The sequence below is a fragment of the Octopus sinensis genome, unplaced genomic scaffold (genome assembly GCF_006345805.1).
Source record: "Octopus sinensis unplaced genomic scaffold, ASM634580v1 Contig03032, whole genome shotgun sequence".
NCBI classification, from domain to species: Eukaryota; Metazoa; Mollusca; class Cephalopoda; order Octopoda; family Octopodidae; genus Octopus; species Octopus sinensis.
In genome coordinates, this window is record NW_021826204.1 from 15,800 (window position 1) to 34,505 (window position 18,706).

The 18,706-nt window shown below is 35.9% G+C and overlaps 1 long non-coding RNA gene and 1 pseudogene across 1 annotated transcript; one reads left to right on the forward strand and one right to left on the reverse strand.

Moving 5' to 3' along the window:
* Positions 1 to 8,191: 8,191 nt before the first annotated feature.
* On the reverse strand, positions 8,192 to 8,291 carry LOC115227402 (annotated as a pseudogene).
* A 5,693-nt stretch (positions 8,292 to 13,984) lies between these two features.
* LOC115227400 lies at positions 13,985 to 14,397 on the forward strand. Its single transcript, XR_003883114.2, has 3 exons — positions 13,985 to 14,062; positions 14,094 to 14,226; positions 14,260 to 14,397. It is a non-coding gene; the product is annotated as an uncharacterized LOC115227400 (long non-coding RNA).
* Positions 14,398 to 18,706: the final 4,309 nt, after the last annotated feature.

Consider the following 18,706-nt stretch of genomic DNA (forward strand, 5'->3'; position numbering starts at 1 on the left):
CGGACTTTTCGACATTTTTTTCAGTCCGGCGGCTCCAAAGAAATTATTTACTTCGTACATCATACTCATCATTTTATTTTCTTTTCATGAAAATATTTTTAGGTCATCCATAAAAAGTAGGTGGTTTGTTTTGTATGTAATAAAACCGTGGTCTTAATTATCCATCATAACTTTTGGGTAATTTTCGTTCAGAATTCCACTGAAGGGGTCCATTACAAGTGCAAAGATTTGAGGTGACAAAAAATCACCCGGAAGTATTTCCCTTTCCATTTTTACCTCTCCGATTACGTACTAGTTCAGGGTTAAAGAAAAAATGTAAAAAATCATTTGAAAAAAAGTCCATCTATAAATTAGAATCAGATTAATTTTTTTTTTTTTTTAACAGAATCTTATTAAAATCAAAGCGAAAAATGATCATCAAAATCTTAAGCTGCTGATGATCGAGACCGTTGCCCCTCAGGATCGCAATGGATATTCTTGGAACAACCATTGCTTCTCCCGAGGCTCTCTCCGTCTTCTCGAGATCAGATCCCGATCTTCACGACGAGTTCAAACGATTTTTGGCTCATGGCCCCGGAGGTTTCTACAGATATTGGGGAGAAGATAAAGTTGTCCAGCAGGTTGGAATATTTCTGAGCTTTATGTATCTCAGCCTTCTCAGCGGCTGAGCCTGGACTGATCGCGGAGTCAACTATATTGGTCTTTGAGAAGGTGTCTGTGCACGTGGAGTCCCACGCGAGGCATTTCCCATTACTCCACGGGAAATGGTGACTCCATCTGGGCGTTTACCGTCTCCACGGTCAAGCCCAACGGGTTCCAGTTCTGTCGGGAATCCAGCTGCTTGTAAACGCAGCCGAAATAGTCTCGTTGATAGCAGAGTGTCTGGGAGCACGGCCAGCACTCCTTCTGCATGACAGGAGATGTAGTCCTTTGGTATCGACTTTACTCCCACATCGGCATCGGCCCCCGAACAGACATTAAGTCCCAAGCGCATTGCTACGCCAATCCTCACACAGTCATTATCGAGAAGGGTTCCAGATTGGGAGCAAGGGAGGGCATTAAGCCACGCCCCACTTTCAGGTCTGGCAGCGGCACCGAAACAAGCGAGGCGATGCTGATCCAGTGTAGGTCTGATTGCTTCCATTTTAGCTTTGCTGGAGATATCATCCCAATCCCATTGGCGTGAAATGTTAGATGGAATGGCCAATCCAGATCCCTTCCAGAATTCGCAAGCTCCAGAGAAAACCCGGTCCTCTTCCAATCCGCGAGAGTTACGTAGGATTTGGGTGATGAGGGCTTGGGAGCTCGCACGTGAGGAGAGGAATGCAGGAAGAGCCATGTCCAGAGGTGAACGGAGTCCAACTCCGCCAAGGCGTAGAGGTAATTTGCAGCAAGTCCAACCAGCGTCATCAAAGGATATGTTTAGGATTTTTTCAGCGGCCAACTTCAGAGAAGTATCGAGCGATTGAAGCATGTCGGATTGTATTGAGCAGTTTGAAGTTCGCAGCAAATATAGAAGCCTTGGCAACATGAGGTTTGCTCTGAGCACGAAAAAATCCGTAGTGAGAATCAAGCAACATGAGCTTATTTGTGAAATCAGTGACCCATTTGGCTTTCTCAGATAGCGACTTCTTAAGTTGGATTTGGCCCATGGGCGCGCCGAGGAATAGAACATCATCAATGGGTGTGGTTTTCAGCCCCGGCAGGCGAAGTTGCAGCTTGTTTAGTGCGGAACCGAATTCTTCGTGCGAGCAAGAGATATTTATAAGCTCGCACTTGCTGACGTTTACTTCCAGTCCAATTTCACGGAGGGTGGGAATTATGTTGAAAATATCCTGAATCACAGTATCAGAGGGGCCCCCGATGGTTGCATCATCGAGGTACCACAGGTTGAAAAAAGAATCGACTTTCCGTACGGCAGAGTCAATGCCGAGGGCGAACAGCAGTGGACCGATAGGGTCGCCCTGCTGAACTCCTGTGCACGATTTAATAATTTCATCTCCAAAAAAAGAGAGCTGTCTGACCCATATGCCAAGTGAACCAAGCCGATAATATCAGGAGCCCTTTCTAAGCAGGTTTCGAGAATCACATCTCTCCTCAGGCTGTTGAATGCATTCTTAATGTCCAGTTTTATAGCTAGAACTCCGGGACCATTTGAGTTCCCTTTTTGTGAGAAGAATTCTCTGGTTGCATGCACTGCAGCTTCGCAGCCATTTGGGATTCCCACACCCAGCTGAAGTGGCGAAAGTTCGCAGCTGAGTCTCTGTGATGCCCTTCGTGAAGCAACTTTAGCAGCAAGTCTTCTAAAAACGTTGCCAATAGCAATTGGGCGTATCCCACCGTCTTTTTTGCCGAAAGCAAGAAGATGGGCAGAAAAAAGGAGCTCCCTAGCGATCACGGGAATGTCCCCTTCGATAATGCGCTGGACCAGAGCTGTAAGCGAGCCGGCCAGAGACCGGCCAGCCTCGTGCGCTGAGGCCGAAACCAAATCCTTCAGGTGGCTTGGACGCAGGCCATCGATCCCGCCACTGCTGCCCCCATTGAAAGAGGAAATGCATGCGAGTATCTCCTCCGTAAGTGTTTTCGCATCCAGTGTGGGATTTATAAAATGGAACGGCCGCACATTCGTCGGGGCCGACGGGTGCTTGCATTTGAGTAGATCCAAGATCTCAGGTGTCGTCGGCAAAATTTTGCCGTCGTTGGAAATAACACGAAGTGCTCCCCGCAGGTCCCCCACCATGAATTTACGAGAAACTTCTCCTCTGATCCACTCCTCTCATCTCCCAAGCGTGGCCGATTAATTCGTGCCGCCCAGGCTGATCAATTAGTTCCTCAATAGGGCGTTCAGGGAGGGATTTTAGATGCGTTTTAATTTCAGAAGCCAAAGACTTGCGGTTTTTCTGAAGAGTGCACAGAAGTTCCAAGTCCAAGAGGTGCAAAACAGAAAAAGCGGATCCATGATTCTGTTCACGTGACTGGAGTGCCCTTTCAACAAGACTGTTGAGGCACGAGGCAGCAGAAACTCTGGCTGACTTGGGGATCTTTAAAGGGATCCTTCTGGATTTTCGAATAGAAGAGAGCAGCAGAATAATTGAATCTCCGTCTGTGATTGAAAATACATCAGAGCGTCTTGCTCGGGGTTCAGAAAAGGTGAACATGCGTAAGCAAGGTGGGCAAAGCCAATTACGAAGGCCCTTGACAGCCTTTTTCCTTAGCTTCGCGCAGCCAATATGATGGTAGACCCCACAAGAGGAGCAGAATAGACCCAGCTTCCGAGAGTTCTTTCGGGAGCAGGTAGCACATGCGCTGGTAGAGTGAGTGAGTTGACACGGGTCTTCGTTTCTAGCTTCTTCGTTTCTAGCTTCTTCGTTCTTCATTTGGCTTTTACCACAACAACAACGTGTGCCTGTGATTATATAAAATTATTCATGATTATATAAACAACACATATAATGAAAATTATGCAATATGAAACTTTTTTAAAAAATAAGCCAATTAAAAAATAATATTGTAAAATCTCCCCGACCGGGAATCGAACCCGCGAATACAGAAGCATCTGCGAATACTAAAATCAATATCTTGTATAACTGGATTACTCTAAACGGGCTATTCCTATCACCAACTAAATCATCAACCATTCTTTTAACAAGTAATACACGAGAACACAATTTCACTCCGACAATAAATTAACAATATTTAAATTCCTCACACCAAAACAGTCAAAATACTCGGGATGACGTACGATACCTCCTTATCATTTCGCCAACATATTGAAAACCTGACTCACAAATGGAAAATGAATGCCTACCGCTCATTCACCGGAACAGACTTTGGACAAACCAAAGAATGCCTAATACTCCTATACAAACAATACATTCTTCCAAAATTGGACTATGCAAGTCCATCATGGGCGCCTCTGCTGTCAGAAACACACCTGCAGAAACTACAATCAATCCAATAAAAGCACTCAAAATCATTACGGGTTGTATGAAGTCTACTCCGACCGACAATATGTATCTTGAAACCAACATGATCAAACTTGCAGGCTATTTCAACATCCATTGAACCCAATTCTTCGCCTCAGAGAGTTTGATCAAAAAATATCCAAGTCACAATCTCTCGGCAACATCAACCACTGATAAGAACATCAAAAACACACAAGCACTCCACTACTGCCGTATCCTAAACTCATTCTCTAACAAAAAACCTTCGGAAATAAAATAACTAATAACAAATCTTCATTGAACGCACTAATCGCAAACAATATCCTCAACAATCCTCAAAAAAATAAACCCAGTTGAAAGGATCTCAGCCGCAAAGATCGGGTAGAAATTGCAAGATTTTGCTGTGGACATCATCCTTTACTCCTTGACTATCAAACCAAACTGGATAAGGACGTCGATCCGTTCTGTCAAATTTGCCATGACGGACAATACACAGTAACGTACGTCGTCCAGGAATGCAAAAATCTCACTGTTATAAGAAGATCATATAAGATCTGTCAGGCGCATAAATGCCGCTGTGGGGAAACTTTAACTAGTACGGTTTGCACCCTCTCGCTTGCCTCTGATGCTGGTCGTGCCCCTCAATCATTCAGAGAGCCCTCGTTACCGCGGGTATCTCGTCAATCCTCGAGCCTGTTGGGCTTGATAGAGATGACGGCAGACGCCCAAACAGCATGTACGTTGAAAGACTATTCGTTGACTGTCAAAAATTAATGGAAGGACTGGGTTAAATCCGCTCTTTCCCAAGTGTTGGAAGAGGTTCTGGAAAGTGTTGAAAATGCCATCTCTATTTCTACTCTGCACAGAAAACCTATGAAAAAATCACAAATAAATCTATGCTAAAGAGTAGGTGGAAAACATTGCCGCGAAGGTGGCCGGAAGAAACGCCGAGTTGGAAGCGCTGACTGGGCAAATTTATAATGTGATCAATATGGTCAAGGGAAAGACTTCCCTCTTGCTGAGTACTTAACTTTGTCGAGCACGAGCTGTCAAATGTGACTTTAATGGGTTGAGGCGTGTCCAGGCAGAGGGAGGCGCTGATTCTTGTTTTTCAGAAAAGCTTTCAACTCACAAATCTCGGTGTCAGCGCAGGAGAGAAAACGATCTGTTTGAATTTAAATGAAGACCGTACTATCGGCGGCTGCACGGCGAGACCAAGAAAGGTACCAACCATAAGACAAAATGCATGACAAATGGAGGAGTATGTGAAAGAAAGTCCACCCAAGGGTGTGTCGTTTTTGTTTTGGGGACCTTTGCACCTACAGTGGGCTCCAAAAATCGTGGCACCACTTAATAAATTTTAATATTCTACAAGTTTATCTACAGTACCGTGCAAATGTTCCGGACCACCCAATTTTTTTCAATTCTATATATATTTGGCAGTTACGGCTTGACTCTCTTAGACAAATTTAATATTAAATAAATACAAAACTTTTTTGGTTTTTCTTTTTTCATAAAATTTTAAAAATTGAATTTTTAGCAGTCAGTAAATTTCGACCCGTGCATATGTTCCGGACCACTCATTATTTTTTTTAATTATTATTAAATACACCTTCATCTGATATTTTAATGCTCAATATATATAAATTCGTTAAATGCCTCGTGTTAGTTTCGGTAACCGTGCCTCAATTATCACTCTGTATAAACTTGGAATGTCTCAAAGAAAAATATCATTATGTGTTGGAATTTCCAAGTCTACAGTTCAGAGAACTATTAAAAGATATTTACATGTTCCATAATTCAGGATAAACCTAAATCTGGAAGACCCAAGAAGTTATCTAAAAGAAATGAACGAAATATTGTTTATCGATCAAAAATAAATCCTTCTAAAACAGCCAATCAAATTAGATCTGATCTCAATTTGTCATTATCCGTTTCTGTAGATACGATTAAACGATGTTTAAGGTCCAATAATCTTCATGGTAGAATAATGGTAAAAAAACCGAAACTTAAAATAAGAAATTTGAAGTCAAGATTAATGTAATTTTTTGAAGTCAAGATTAATGTAATTTTTTCAGATAAATGTCGAATTATGTTATTTCCAAATGTTAGAAGATATGTTAGAAGACCAGAAAAATGTAGAAATGAGAAAAAATATTCATAAGAAACTGTAAAGTTTTCTCCGAATATCTTGGTATGGGGTGCTATCACTGCAACTGGAAAAAGAGCATTGGTTTTGAGTAGGAAAAATGTTAATTCCAATGAATACCAAAGAATTCTCGAAGAAGGATTAGAAAATATAAATTTTCAAAATATGATGTTCCAGCAAGATGGGGCCCCATGCCACAAATCGAGATCCACCATTCAATATCTGATCAGAAGAAAGTTAAATTACTTGAAAAAGGCCAAGTCAGTCACCGGATTTAACTATTGAAAACCTCTGGTGTATACTTAAACAAAGAATACGTGAAAAAGAACCAGAAGATCTGGAGAATTACAAAAAAAGAATTTTATAAAATGGAAGATGCTCATATAGAAAATCTCTATAAATCACTTCCGACTAGGATGATCGATGTTGTAAAGAATAAAGGAGGTGAAGTTAATTATTAATTATTTTTTAAATAAGATATTTTCATTGAATAAAGTGGTTTTTTTTGATGCTGTTAATCACTGGTCCGGAACATATGCACGGGTCAAAATTTACTGACTGCTAAAAATTCAATATTGTAAAATTTTATGGAAAAAGAAAAAGTACAAAAGTTATTTATTCATTTAATATTAAAATTTGTCTAAGAAAGTCAAGCCGTAGCTGCCAAATATATATAGAATTTAAAAATAATTGGGTGGTCCGGAACATTTGCACGGTACTGTATAAAATATCAAGTATTTTTACCTATAATCATTACTTTACAAAATTAGAAAGTTTCAGGATATAGAAAATAATTTTGTTCGATGAAGCAGCAACCCGTCTCTCTGAAGGAAGACAATTGGGGATGATAAGGTGTATAATTTCTTTATAAAAATTGTAAAGCAGTTTAAACTTAACTCTAGCTCCATTCTAGAGTGAATATGTACTGGGGTCACTTATTTGATTCTTAGAGTAGATAACCCTCTCGCTTTAACAGATTATTGTCCAATAACCTCTATGCCAAACCTGTACAAGTTGATGACTAAGGTGGCCAGTCAACAGTTATTAAGACGACTCTGGAGAGTATCTTGTTTGATGCTCCCCGATCCAGTCCTTTCCTGACATTTAATCACCGTAGGCGCTTAACTGCACCTTCTCGGAGGTCTACAGAATCAGAGAAGAGGATGAAAAATAGAAGAAGGTGCGTGAAGTGCCACCTTCAAAGGCTTAGGACTTAGTTAGGCAGTAAACTAGTTTCTTTTTAATAGTAAGATTATAAATTGGAAGAGTTTAATCCAGCCAGGAATCTCAGTTTTAATTATCTTTTGCTGCACCTTGGAGTTGGCTTTCGAGAGTCTCTCTGAAGTAAAATTCATTAGAAAATTGTTAAATTGACAAACGGTATAATCCAGTGGCATAACTACACTCATCTGGACTGATTATGAGGAAACTTTGAGGATACCGATTTCCTCGTAGTTCATTCTGGGCCACCAAATAATTCGAATTAACCATTCGCGGTGGGGATGTCGGCATGAACAGAGGTTGGACTTTTCGAATGACGAGGTGCTGGACTAGGGAACGTGTGATTTCAAGAACTCGCTGGATCAGTAAAACGTCAGGTTATTGGCATTTGAGGTGAAATGGTCTTTATTGGACACCTGTGGTTGAGGAAATCTAAGATTGTGCATATTTCAAGTTTCATTGACAACACAAAATTTGGGGCATTTTTAGATTTTTCCAATGTCTTGGTTTACCAAGCCTGTAACCATGGCGCAAATGTGATAGTGTGATAGTATTTTGTCCTTTTTTCTTTGCACAGTTTGCCTTGTTTGTAACGTGTTATGTGGACTCGATGATATTCGAAAACAAGAACGGATTTATAAATGTCACATCATACACAAATGACTTGCCTTCAAAAAATAGCAAGATTGTCATTCGCTTGGGATTTTCTCATCGCCAGGGTAGTGAGCAATTGATAGGAGGATCGAAAAGACACCAGCAGACTGAAAAACTTGGAACATTAAAACATTCAGTGATTTGTGTCAGAAAAAACGTCTCGCTTTGTCGGCACAAGATGCATTTCAGCAAAAATACGTTATGAATATAAAAATAGAATTTAAAAAAAGTGGAACGCTTCACGATTATGCGTGTCATCCTTGCGCAGGGGCCATGCTAATCTTCTCTGTATCGTTCCAATTTTATTATATGTCCCAAAGGACAACTATGTATAATAGTTTCGAATATATGGAACGATTGTTTATATTATAGATAGATAATGTTTTATTTCGTTACTTTAATTATTTAGAACTTAATTTTTAATAAACATTTTTAAATAAAATTAGATTTATTGTATTCTAAAAAGTTTAACAAATCTCTTTAAAATCTTGATAATTTAATATTTATAAAGAAAAATATACATTTTTGATTTCATATAAATTCAAATTAGTTTATGCCGCGTAAAAAACGATGCTGGCAAAGAAAAGAAAATTTGAAGCGCTGAGAGACCGATTGTGGTCGAGACAACTGGAGGAATAAGTGGGAAATCGCTTCGCTTCCTAAACAAGCTTTGATGCTTACCCACTTTAAAAAGCCACAACAAACGTAAGACCCGGTGGCTTCTCCAGTTGATCTCTGTTGCTATCGTGAGAGGCAACGCAACGTCAATAATGTTGGCGACATCCACTTCGGATGGATGGCTTTGTTAACTTTTTGATATTAAATTCTTGTTTAGAAAAAAACATGTTGGAAAAATTACTTAAATCTATGTAAAGACACAAAGTATTGGAATATACATAGTTACTAATAAATATTGAATTAGCAGCAGAGGATAAGATGGAATGGCAATTCCCACGCAAGATGGCTATTGATATGCGTTAGAAAAGCCATGTCCGTTCTCGATGATCGTTTTTCCTTCTGCATGCCAGGTCCCCCAGTTTAATAAGGAATTTTTTGGTTCTGGGACCGAGGACTCCCGAAGTATCCACTGCGTTCGGTGCAAAGATATGACGGTGCGATAAAGCCGGTTCCAACTGTGATGGGAATCCGGCAGTTTCAAGAGTCCGCTTGACTATGTCGTTCAGGACAGTATGTCTGGAGAGGCGTCCGGAGCTTCTCTGGCACGATAATAGGTGCAATCCAAAGAGGTCAACGGTCGATCCGCAGCGGTACCGGTGTTCCCAGAATACGTTTAGCCTCAGGTGCAATGAGACGCCAATCCCTAGGCAATCATCTTTCAATAAGGTTTCAATCAATCCCATTGGAATGGCGGTCAACCAAACCCCCGAATATGGTTGTGAGGCAGCCAATAAACAAGCCAAGGGGTGTTGATTGAGCTTAGGCTTGAGGTTGTTCAGCTTCTGGTCAGAGAGGATCCTGTCCCATTCGTCCTGTGCGTGTGTATTCTGCGGAAGCTCAAAGGACAACCCAAGCCAGCGGCTTTCTGCGGCGACTGACCCCGAGTCCATAGAAGATTCGGTAACGGGTTGGAGAATCTCAAATCTTAAAAAATTTCTTAATGTTCTTTATTTTCGTCTGATTTTATATCAACATTGTAATCTAAATTCTACTTGTTTGTTTTAATTAGCCCATCGACTTGTTTTATTTATTTAGATTTATTATTTAATCAATATTTTTGTTCAATAATGATAAATTATTTATCCAGATTATTCCTCTTAGTTGTTATTTGGTATTTCCTTGTCCTTATTTATTTTTCGCTGTCTTGTTATAATTAATAAATTTTATCGACAAATAAACGAATTATTGATTTTTCTATTCTTGAATGATCAATCCCATTGCTTATAATAGACGGTTTGTATCGTTCAATCAACTCGGGGGATTCTGATGTCCAAGTCATCTGTCAATCTAGGATATATCGACGGAAAGTATGAGCTGCGTCAACGACTCGGTGCAGGGAACTTTGGCGAAATTAGACTTTGTTATCATTAGTTGATTTTATTACACATAGGCAGAAATATAATTACAGGCAAGAACTACGCAATAAAATTAGTTTCTCGTCAGTATTATAATTTATTTAGGAAAGCACCAAAGCTCGGTCTCCGCAATTACATTTGGAGTACCAGTATTACAAAATGCTCTGTCCTCAAGGTTGACCTTGCTAAAGACGATTAAAATAGAAGGAATACCAGATGCCTATTTTTTTGGACTGCATGGCACTCATAATGTCTTGGTCCTTGATCTACTTGGTCCGAGCCTGGAAAGTCACTTTGACACGTGTGGAAGAATATTTCCAGCAAAGAAAGTTGCATTGATCGCAAAGCAATTAGTATTTATTGAATTATTTTCTAGATTAAACTAATTTCATATGTCCACTCTAAAGGAATAGTTTACAGAGACGTGAAGCCTGACAATTTTCTTCTTGGACCTAACGACCGGTCGAATGTTTTGCATATTGTCGACTTTGGTTTATCGAAGGAATACCGTGACAGTAAAACGGGCGTCCATATTCCATTCTGCGAACAACGGCACTTGACGGGGACTGCACGATATATGAGCATAAATACTCACAAGGGGATGGGTTTTTATATTTACTTATTTTCTTAGAACAGAGCAGAAGAGATGACCTGGAAGCTATGGGCCATATGTTCTTTTATTTTTTGATTGGATGTCTGCCTTGGCAGGGACTTCAGGCAGACACAGTCAAAGAACGGTATCAAAAAATCGGGGAGAAAAAAAATGCCACAACAGTTAAAGCACTTTGCAAGGGATTGCCTGGTTATTTTACCAATTATGATTTAAAGGACAATTCGGCATATTTTTATCATATTCTCGGTCCCTTAAATTTGAGGAGGCACCTGATTATGCTTATTTATCTGGTTTGATGTCGGAGGTTTTGTCTGGATATTCAGAAGAGTGTGAGGGTGATTGGGTGGTCTGTGTTGATACTCACAAACGTGATTCCTCGTTTGTCAGAAATATTCCTACTCCGGTTAATATTTTGTAATATTTTTTAGAATTCTGTATTTTCTAAACCAAAGTCAAAGTTTATTTGTTTTTTAATTCGAATTAGATTTTGTTGCTGGTTCCGAAAAAAGAAAAAATAATATTTTTATTTTTAATAAAACAGAGACGAAAGTGTTTATTGATTTTATAAATGTATATTTTCACAAGATAAATTCTAATTTTTATTGGTTTTAGATTTTTTCTTCTTTTTAACTTGAGGCGTGATTAAAAATTTTATTAGGGGGTTTGACGACAACCCTAATTTGAATCCAACTAATATGCAATTTATAATTTTAGCATAATTTTTATTAGAAATAAATTTGTTAGTGCGCTAGAGTTATGTTTAATCGATTTAAATGACTTATTTATAGCTTATATATGACGTCTACGTTTCTATCAAATGTTTTATAGGATGAAAAATCTATGTATTCAAAATATTAGAGTAAACTCTCTCATATCCACAAAAATGGAACTTTTAAAAATGTGGCAATTATTAGAAAATAACGGATAACAGAATCCACAAAAATATTCAAACTATGTAGTTTTTTATGGCCTTACTTATTTCATTTGACCCAATAGCCTTATTAACGTCAATATTTTCGGATTGATTAAAAAATTTTTAATTATTTGTAAAGCTTGATTAGTTAAATTAAGTCATATTCAGCCGATTCCGGCCATTGACGATTTTATTGATCAAATTCATCCACCAGTTCTTAACCAGCTCTTCAATCTCCAAGTAACGATGTCCGGCTATTTCGACGACTTGTGATGTCCAACTTAATTTTGGTCTTCCATGTATCCTCTTTCCAGTAAACACAGATAAAAAGATTTTCTTTTCTATATCATCACTCCGAAGTACGTGTCCCAAGTATGATAATTGTTGTTTCCATATTTTTGCCACAAGTGGCAATGATGGTTTAATTTTTACAAGAGCTTTATCATTCGATACTTTGTCGTACCAATTTATTTTCAAAAGTTTACGTCACCGCCACAATTCTAATGAATCCAATTGTATGTTGTCTGCTTTGGACAATGTCCACGATTCACAACCATAGAGAAAGACTAGAAACACAATCGCGTCGACAAGTCTTATCTATGTCTTAGAACAGATATTTTTGCTAATCCATATCCGGTTCAGTTTCATCATTGTATTTCTCCATATGGCGATCCGTAAATTTCGAGACACAACAACCATCTCTATACAAAGTTATCAGACTACACAAAGTTTGATAGTATTCTTTTTAGTAACATTTTTTAGCTTATCAACATGTTCATCTTTTGAAAGACATCAGAATTTTTTTATTTAAAATACATTTTTGTGACAATTATTCAAGAGTGGCGGTTATGGAAGACTTTACTGTACTTTTTAAAAATTCGTTCGCACTACAATTAAAAGAAACTACAAGACAAGAGTAACTAATGGACTTCCTATCTCGGAATTAATTAAAAATAATTAACTTTCCTGGTCTCGCTTGATCTCAAAAATTCTGTGGCTGGGACAAGGAAAAGCTTAGGTACTTGTGCCCATGTCTTACTGATAGCTTTGTGGTCTTCTATGTACTTCTCAAATACAAAAATTTTCACATACTTTTTTACATGAAAATTTTATGCTTCTTATGTCTGGAAAAATCGACCTCCTCACTGTTGAGGATAGATCTCAGGCATGACATGTGTCAAAGTCGCTTGCTGTGCTCGGTCGCGTGCTCGGCTCGTGATATATTAAATAAATATCCACTAGAATTTGAGAGAAGTACTAATTGTGAACTTAATTGTAAGTTCTGTTGTGTTCTCGCAAACTTTTCGAAAAATTTTAACGTGGGTCAACACAGACAGACTGAAATGGATAATAAAAAAATAAAACACACTACTTCGTCAATCGAAATTGATTGCAGTTTCAAATGATTTTTGTTTTAAATTAGTTTTGATGATGACGGATGTGAATATCCCTCTTTATAAAATTTTTCATAATCATTATGTTCCATCGGAAACACATTGTCGCAAATTAGTATATATGATAAATATCTTGTAAATGTTAAACGGATCAAAAATCTTATTTTAAATTTGAAAATATTTTTGAATGTTGATCAAACCCAAATTTTAAAAATCGATTAAAAGAAATCCATGGTGCAACGATTGCTAATTGTTTTCCAGAAATTTGTTCAATGTTATGGAAATGTCCAGCTATAACTATTTCGATTGAATGAAGTTTTTTATGCTTTAGAAAATGCTGGAGAAGGATAGAAACTAAAAAATGATAACATTACATATTATTTCTCGTTATATTATAATAAATTTGAGTGCCATATAAACGAACACTTAAAACTGTATTAATACATAAAAATAAAAAGTTATCAGATCATATTCACGGGCATATATTTTTGTGGCTATATAAATCATACTTTGTCGGTCATATTTGAATTTTTTAAGTCATATTTGCGGTTGCCCTAATGATGAAAAATGTGATTCATTTTTAACATAATAATTATTAAAAAACTCAATTAATAAATTCTTTACTGTATGAGAACGTGATTTCACTTTGAGAGTATTTATGTAACGATTTAATTAATTCTGAAGTGTTTTTTTGACTATCATGAACCAACTGTTTATTTTTCAAAGTTTTTAATTACACTTGTTAAAAATATGTGACCATATTTATTTTTATATTCGATTAAGCTTTATAGTCAAACTTAAACAAATGAATTCTATTCTTTACTTGTTGGCATCATGGATTTCTTTAAGTCTATAAACTATTTAATATAATTAAAAGGTTCTGGATATTTTATGAAGTCATACCTTTTTAATTATTATTTCTTGTACACTGGAAATAAACTAAACTACCAAGCAGCTCTTAATCTTTGCGAAGCATTTGATCTACAGTTAATGGACTCATATTCTCCAAAACAAAACCAATTTATACTTAGTTTTTTGATTACTATAACTTCTAGACGTTTCTAAAACACTAGGGGGGAATTTTTGGATTGCACAAACTATTCGTGATGAAAAATTCAGACATCATTATAATTCAGCTTTAGTTACTAATATTTTAAATTATAAAATACCAGAAATATGCAAATTGGGGGAATCACGAACCAATAATGTCCGGAAAATGTCAAAAATGTATAGAAATTGACGAATGCGGGAAATGGCAAACAACTTGCTGCACAGATAATAGATATTTTTTATGCAATTCTGGAGGTTATTAGCCCGATATATCTGCTCTATATTTAGTCACAAATGTGTCTTGCCATGGAGGCTACTGCTATCTTTATCACAAATCAAAAGTACTATGCACTGCAGCAGAAACCATTTGCTCAAAAATAAATGGAACTTTAGTAGAACCGAGCGACAGTGACGAAAATCAATTTCTTTTTGGTATTTTATTAATTACACAAAACGATAGAAAATTTTGTGGACCAATACCAAACCGAAATCTGGATAAAACAACCTCCTCAAAATCAAGTCTTTAAAAAATAATTATATAGGCATTCCAACATTGGTCAAATCGTGACATGTCCGATAAAATTAAGGGACAATGTATTTATATGAACTTATGTGGAAAATGGGAACATCTTGCAGTTACTGATAATTCCAAGATAACAAAGCCATTTGTTTGTAAAGTTCGCCAAGTTGATCAGGGTAAATTCTGCAAATGTAACACCAATAAATAATGACCAGGACTTAATACATAACAAAATTAATATTAATTACAATTCTAAATTTTAATAAATGATTTGTTTATTTTACAATTTTATCATTCAGAGTGTTTTTAAAACTCCCAGGAGATCGATTTTTCCAGACATAAGAAGTATAAAATTTTTGTGTAATTAATAAAATACCAAAAAGAAATTGATCCAAAATCGACCAGTAAAAGAGACGGAGAAAGACCCAAACGAAAGCGGAGATATATTGAAATAACTTATTCACAAGGATGCGAAAGGATCTATTGGAACAACTGTCTGCAAAAGCCACTCAAACCTGTTGAATCTAAATATTGCCGATGTTGCAAAAAAAGGCCATCAAACTGAAAATTGAAAAAACAAATGACCAGAAAGTAAAAGAAAAACTCAAGAGAATGTAGACAAATATCGAGAAAAATTAAGAAGGAAAATTTTAAATACGTGAAAACTTCATTAAACTCTCAAATATCAGAAATTGAACCTAAAGGATGGTTCACAGACCTGAAAGATGACCATTAGGCTACTGAATCGTCGACAACAGAAAACAAATCTAATTGTGCATGACGGACGTGGGAAAACAATTCGAAATTTGATATGAGAAGAGCATTTGATACGTTTCGCAGAGACAAGCAAATAAAAGTCCTCAAAACTATTCTTGACGATGACTCGATTAGAATTGTTCGAGCACTGCTTATAGACATCTAGTTAACAGTAAAGACCGAGCCCGTAGAATCAAAATATTTTAAAACAAATATTGTAACGCCCCAAAGTGATTCGATATCGCTTGTACTATTCATTGTCTAGCTCGAAACGGGACTGAAGTGATTTATGCTGACGGTGTAGACTTTTTGTCGAAACACTAAGAATCGCTAAACATTGTTTCCCAAGCACTGAAAAAATGGTTCTTGAAAATGAACATCAAAAAACTGAGTATGTAAAAATCAACCGGAAGGCAAACAGAACAGGCGAAAAATGACAAAACTAAAAAAAAGTTGAGATATTCGTAGGAGATAGCGAAGACATTATGAGGAGAAAAATGCTGTCGACTGTTGCACTTAACGATCTGTGGACGACGTGGCTACAAAACCGCAAGGTTGGAACAGTCTTACTTGTTAAATTATACAATGCTTTTGTTAAGCCTATACTTTTCTAAAACGGAGGAAATTGGAAGCATCTGAGTTTGAACTAAAATTTCTCGATGCGTTTTACAGAAGACAGGTAATACTTCTTATCGGCATCAACTGACCGAAGAAAAACAAGAACTTTACTCTATATTATATATCTGAAACAGTAGACCCATCACATTACCGAAACTCGTTGGCGCCTATTCGGCACATACTAAAACTCGACACAACTTCTTATGTCAGTTAAGCAATGAAATTATAATACAAAAATGACAAATCAAAGTTCCGAGGAGGTTCACGGACAACTCTACCTATTGTTATCCCGAGAGACCTTCACCACATTAAAAGACAGCTAAAAATCAGAGACGACTTTAATACTCTCATGAGTATAGCATGGAACCGTGCATCTTGGAAAAATATGATCAAGGCAGCAATTTCATGTGTGGCATATGTGGGAGCTTAATTAATTTTTCTTTAAATTATGTTCCTATGATAGTGAAAATAATAATGATATTAACACCTATTAGGTACTTTTTAATTAAATAGTGATAACATATAAAATCATTTATCAACTTTCCAATAATCATTTCTTTTTAAAATGACAAAAAAATCCTCTAGAGTTTGACAAGAAAAGGCTTCTTAGTTTTTTGTTGTAAAATATACTGAAATAGTGCGGTGCATTCGTTTTTTCTAAATTACACAGAAGTCAAATTGAATTTATTATATTAAACAAAAGTTAATGATATGAAAATCAATAATTTACGTGTAGTAAAAAATAGTTACCTAAAGTGAATTGATTAAATGATTTTTAGCTACATTTTTTCAAATTCTTTATGTTTTCAAAAAGTATTAACATATTGATTAAATCAAAAAATACATAAACAATTATAACTATCACTAAGAATCAATACCAAACGTTGACACTCGAGGGATTATTGAATAATCGAACAATTCCAATTATATATTAATGATTATTAAAATAAAATCGTCTTAAATGACAAAAAATATTCGAAAATTGCCAGAGATTTTTGAAACAAATGTAAAAGACAGAAACGATGCATTGATAACTTGTGATAAATATTAATAATTTTACTAGTTTTGGACAATTTAGATTTTGATAATTTGAAAGTAAATAATTATCCTCGCCAATTAAGTGAACTATGTATCAATTCTACATTTGTCGCCCCGGGAATCAAAAGAGACGACCTAAATACTCCAATTTTTAGAAAAATAAGATTATTTGGAACTTTTTCTGGAATTTTGAGTACAATATTTCACTGTTTACTATTATGGAAAACTGTTTTCAGTTCTGGAACTATGAATATATCTCTTATGAATCCATGTTTTGCTAATGTTACTGCGATATCATTAACAGGATGCGAGTCTATATCAAGTATGTATAACTTTATGTCAAAATAGGATTTCAATCTGTTACAAGCTGTTTAGCGATTTTTGGACTAACAATGAATATTTTTAGCATATTCTTATCTACAATCGGAATTTTTCACAAATTCCTAAGTAAAAAATTATATTATTATCACTCGGCAGCAGAAGGATTTATAGTTTCAGGTTTTTTATTTTATGATCATTTTAGGTATATCGATGTTTATAACAATGTCTCTGGTAACTTATATGATCGAACATCAAAAAAATTTGTCATCAAATATACATCATGGAGAATTCAAATACGATTATGGATTTTATTGTGGATGGATTTCTAGTGCCCTTCATTTTATATCTGCTCTGTGTTTTCAATTTGATGAAATGGATGTTTTTCATAAGATAGTTGATAATTTTCAGAAAAGTATAAATTGATATTTATTTTATCCTTTTTTAATTTTATAAAATATAATTAAATGTGATATAAATATGGAATGGTGAGAATATTTTTTTGTTATGAGTAATAAACATGGCCAAGAACGTATGAATTACCTCTATCAGGTGAAATGAAATTATTTTTTTAATCATAAATAGCTGTCAAATATAATGATTCATTCTGATTCTTGTCCTTCTATTTTAACCAGAATGAATATCTCTACCATGAAACGAATTGGTCGAAAGACAGTTCAGAGACTGTAGTATTTGATAAAAATATATTGTAGTGATAGATCTATCAAACGCTCAATTTGTAAATATTGTAATATTATCCTCGCTCCGGGTAAATCAGCAACTTTTTTTCTTCAAGGACGATCCTTGATTACTATTTGTTTGAATTGTTCCAACCAAAGATCATTTATACAAAAAACGGGCTTTCATCAAGATCCTGGTTTTAGACTTGAATAATTTTTAATACAAAATGAATAATAAAAATGCAACTTTTATACTTTTATGTTCTTTGATTGTTTTTTAATAACTTATTTAATAACCAAATATCAAATTTAGTTAATTACTTGATGTATTTTGTTAATCAAACTTTTCTTTTTAGGCTCAATTCCATACCAGATCATAACAGCAAGGATGATTTTCTCTTTCATTCAGTCGATTGCCTCCAGTTCATTTGCCGTCAAGCTATATTTGCAAAATTCTTCTACTTCGACCTGCTTGAGACAATTTTTTAAAATGACCCCCATCTCAATAAAATTAATTGTTTTACTCGAATTTGCGTGAACAAAAATTTTAGTTTTGCTATTCTAGATAGCAGTATTTGCGGGAACGTCGGTGTCGACTAGGATTTCTACAAATTTGATAATGATAACAAATTAGATTGATTGGGTTTTTAATTTTTGAGTCTTTTATTCAATATTGCCGGCGTAGATGCAAATGCAGACATTTGATCACTTCGTTATTGGCGTCTGAGGAAGGAGCTGTTAAGGGCCACACCTAGTAGTAAAGTATCAACAGTCTTTTTATATGAGTTACAGTGACTGCATTTAT